Genomic DNA, 4,717 nt, shown 5'->3' with positions numbered 1-4,717 from the left:
AGTATGGATAATGCTGCTGAAAACTTTTGAGTTTCACTTTTGTATAGGATGTCTTTTCAGCTCTGCAGAGCATATGCCTCAGAATGGAATCGTGGGGTCAAATTCCACGTTGTGTTTCTTTCTGAAGCTTGCTTTCTTCTGCTAGGCTGCATTCCAAATGCTCTGTTCCACTTTGCATCCGCACTTGTAATCTCGGCATGTTAGAATCTTTACATTCTTGCCAAGGTTTGTGATGTTTTGATGGTAGCCATCCTGATGTGTGTGAAGTGTTTTCTCATTATGACTATGAATTGCATATTCTGGGCATCTTTTCAGATACCTACTGATCATTTGTACATTTGAATGGTTTTTATTCAAATTCTTTTCCCATTGTCATCTTAGTGTTGAACTTGAAAAATTCATTGTATGTTCTGTACTTTAAATTATGTTAGATATGTAACTATATACATTTTTCTCATCCCAGGAGTTATCTTTTCACCTTATTGATATATGTACAAACATTTTAAAGACTGAGTCCAGTATATGTGTTTTTCCTCTCTTATGTTTTTGGTGTTATATCTAAGAGATTATTACCCGACAAAAGATTCATGAAAAATGTCCTCCATGTTTTCTTCTAAGAATTCTATAGTGTTATCTATGAATTTTAGATTATGGAAATATTTGAAGTTAAATTTTATACATTGTGAGGTAGGAGCAAAATTTCACTCACTTTTTCATAATATTTTTAAAGATTTTATTGGAAAGTCAGATATACATAGAAGAGGAGAGACAGGAAGATCATCTGTCCTATGATTGACTCCCCAGGTGGCCTCAACGGTCAGAGCTGAGCCAATCTGAAGCCAGGAGGCAGGAACCTCTTTTGGGTCTACCATGAGTGTAGGGTCCCAAGGCTTTGGGCCGTCCTCGACTGCTTTCCCAGACGTCAGACAGGGAGATGAATGGAAAGTGGAGCTGCCGGGACACGAACCAGCGCCCATATGGGATCCGGCATGTTGAAGGTGAGAACTTTAGCCTCTAGGCTACCATGCTGGGCCTATTTACTCACTTTTGTATAATTATCTGATTATGATAGAATGATTTATTGGAAGAGGTAAATAATTTTCCTCTTAACACTTCTGTCAAAAAGTAATTAATCTTACATGTCAGGATTCACATTGAAGCTCTAGGTTCCATCTTTCATTCTTATTTGGGTACCACAGAGTGTTGACTACTATACAGCTTCCAAATTTATGCTTACTTTTCAAAATCGTGTCACTGACTTTAGGTTTGTTGAATTTCCATATTAATTTTACAATCAACCTGTCATGTTTTGCATAATGACACTAGTGACTTAGATAAAGGATGCATTGATTATGTTGGTTGATTGGGAGAGTGTTGCCATTGTAACAATAACATGTCTTCGAATCTACAAACATGGAATGTATTTATCTTAAAAATTTTCATGTTAAAAGCAGTTTGTAGAGATATCTTACTCCTGCAACAGCTGGCTCTATGCCACACTGAAGCCAAGAAGCAGAAACTTCTATTCAGGTGTCTCACACAAATGGCAGGGCCCAAGTACTTGGATCATCATTTTCTGCCCTCCAAACACAACATTAGGAATGTTGGTCCAAGAGCAGGGTGTCCTGAACTTCAGCTGGCAGTCTTAAATGAGATGCTGGCTTCCCAGGTCAGGGCTTAACCCACTGCATAACACCTTTCCTGCTCCTATGTATTTTAATGCTATTGTAATGGAATAGTTTAACTTGATCCTCAGATTATTCTTTGCTATTGTGTGCAAATACTATTGACTTTAAAATTCATTTTATATTCTGTGAACTTTTAAACATTTTTTTCTTTATGTTAAGAGTATTTTTGTGGATTTTCCAGACTCTGTAAATTCCTTTACAACTATAGATAGTTTTTTTTTCCCAATCCACATGTTACAATTTTTTTTTTCCTTTACCTAGTTCTCTAGGCTAGTGGGGAAACTTTTAAAGCTATTTTTCTTCCTCCTCATACTGTAGATAACTTGCCAGCATGTAATTCATTGTGATGGAGGTGGTGTGTGTACGCGCTTTTAAAGACAGTCTTTCCTCAGCCGTTTGGACATTGCGCGTTTTGAACATTTCATCAGCTGTCAGTCACTTCCTCTCCTTTTCTCGTTACTGTATTCCTGGGATTTGTTAGCTGCTTTCTCTGTGAGTTCCCCTTAGACATGGTAGACCTTGAATTGTATATTTTTCTTATGATTCCATATTTTTCCCTCAAATTTTACATAGCATTGTTTTTTTCTGTTCCTGCTTCTGTAGTATTTGATCTTCAACTCTGTCCGAGCTATTAATTTCATTCGTCTTACCAAGTTTGTATTTTGTCATTTATAGTTTATATTACCAAAAGCTCTGAATGTTTTCTCTACATTGCAATCTGCTTTCAATGGCTTTGATGTAGTTTATAATATCATTGAGAATATTAATTATAATCAGCTGAAAGTTTTCTTTGGATTCTTATAATTTTTAGATTTGCTATATATTGAGTTATTCTAGTTTTTTTCTCTTTTGCTGTTCACACCTTAAATGAGGGTCCAACCTAAGCAAAATTAGTAAGTCTGTTTTCTCAATAAAAGGGAATTCTGTTTGCCTGGCCAAAAAAACCCCAGCTTTGGATTATAGAATTTTCTCTCTTGCAATCAATCTGGGGACATGGTGGCTTGTGACCACATGGGTTTATCTGGATTTTTTTGGAGGGGATGGCTTCAGGGAGCAGGAAGGTCCTTTGGAACTCGGATGCAGCAATTGGGGGAGTTGGATCAGACATTGGAGAAATCTGTGGAATGCCTTGGTACCAGCTCGCCTGTCACATCCTTGAGTTAACCACCATTTCTCTCATATGACACTTCTCAAAGGCTTATGATGTCAGTTGGGAAGATTGTTCCAAGATTTTTTTCAGAGAATGCCTAGTTTGAAAAATACCACTGGTGCCACCGTGGAGATTTAAATTCTTCCGTTCTTCAGGTTTTTTGGGCATTGCCCCTGGTCTGTTCCCTTGCTTAATGTCTTGCAAAAACTAACTGCACTTATGGTTGCTTGTGCAGCATTATTTGGTTTTACTACACTAACGGATTTGTATATTTATCATATATATGTCTATGCATTACATCATATACATTTTTGACCATTGAGTGGAGTCTTTATTTGGAGGAGAAATAATACTGCTATTTTAAATTGGTGGGATATTCTCCTTTTATCATTTTGTATGTTCTGTTTCTCAGTGTGGTGAGTAAGAAGCAGTGATATATTGACTGTTCCACCATATGAGTAATATCTTCCACCTACTGTGAACAAAGCTGTACTGAAGTGCCCACTGTTAATTCCAAGTGAGGGCTCATTTAATTTGAAACAAACAAAAAGCTTTATTTGAATTTTGATTTGAAATAATATTTTATCATAAAATAATAATATCTAAGTGTCTGGTTTCACAGGTCTAAATAAACAATATTCTCTTCAAAATTTTCAATTGTATAAAGCAAGAGAGAGATATACAGAAAGTCTGATGCAGAAGTAGATCTTTACTTACTACTTTATACACAGAAAAAATTAAAAATATCTAACTAGGTTTGATTCCAATTGCGTACTTTATGCTAGTTATAATTTAAGATTTTATGAGAGGATAAAATTCTGTATTGCACTGAGAGGTGCTGAGTGATATCGTAACAATTTAAAGATGATTATAGTGACCCCAAGGCACAATTAATGTCAGATCTTCATCAAACTGATATCATTACATAGCATAAGTCATGCTAGAAGGCTTCCTCCTCCTGAAGCCTTCCAGCTCTTGATGTCCAGATGGTGTTGTTTGAGAGACTGAGCCTGAACCCCCAACCCATGGAAAGATCTATTTTTTGAGGGTTGGAGTGTTGGACATTTTATCTTCCTGTTCTAATGAGTGTGAATATGCAGCACTTGTATTTTCTACCGTGTTCTTTTTAAAAAAGTATTATTTATCTATTTATTGCTTTTTGTTAGATATTTATTTTGAATTTTTGAATTTTGTGGTACATTTTGTATAGACTGGGATTCCCCCCTGAAACACCCACCTCCAACAGATTTTCTCCATGTTACTAAAATAGTACAGACATTCATAAGAAGTCATAATTCTATCAGTCTCTTATTTAAGTGTGCCTCGACATTGCCGGTACAGACAGTCCAGCATTCCGTTGTCTACACATTTCCAATAGTTTCATTGGGAGTCCATCTTTTGTTCCTAAGCAGGGATGTATTTTGCATTGTACCCCCACATCAGGATATGGTAGTCCCCAGTACTCAATCTCTATACATTTCCATAAATGAGAAGCCATTAAATAAGGTCAACACTCAACTAACAACACCTGTTGGTGTGGATGTCAGGAGAAAGGTGCCCTCTTTCACTGCTGGTGGGAGTGTAGGCTGGTACAACACCTGTGGAAATCAGTATGGAGAGTGCTTGGAGAATTGCAAATAAACCTGCCATATGACCCAGCTATCATGCTCCTAGGAATATACCCAATAGAAATGAAATCTGCATATGAGAAGGGGATCTATAATCTTATATTTGCAGCAGCACAATCTGTACTAGTAAAGACATGGAAAAAATCCAGATGTGTGTCCAAAGAAGAGTGGTTAAAGAAACTGTGGCACATCTACTCCATGGGATATCATTCAGCTATGAAGAAGAATGAAATAGATCTTTTACAACTACA

The sequence above is a fragment of the Ochotona princeps genome, chromosome 12 (genome assembly GCF_030435755.1).
Source record: "Ochotona princeps isolate mOchPri1 chromosome 12, mOchPri1.hap1, whole genome shotgun sequence".
NCBI lineage: Eukaryota > Metazoa > Chordata > Mammalia > Lagomorpha > Ochotonidae > Ochotona > Ochotona princeps.
The sequence above is the reverse complement of the archived record's forward strand: the minus strand, read 5'-3'. Positions refer to the sequence as shown.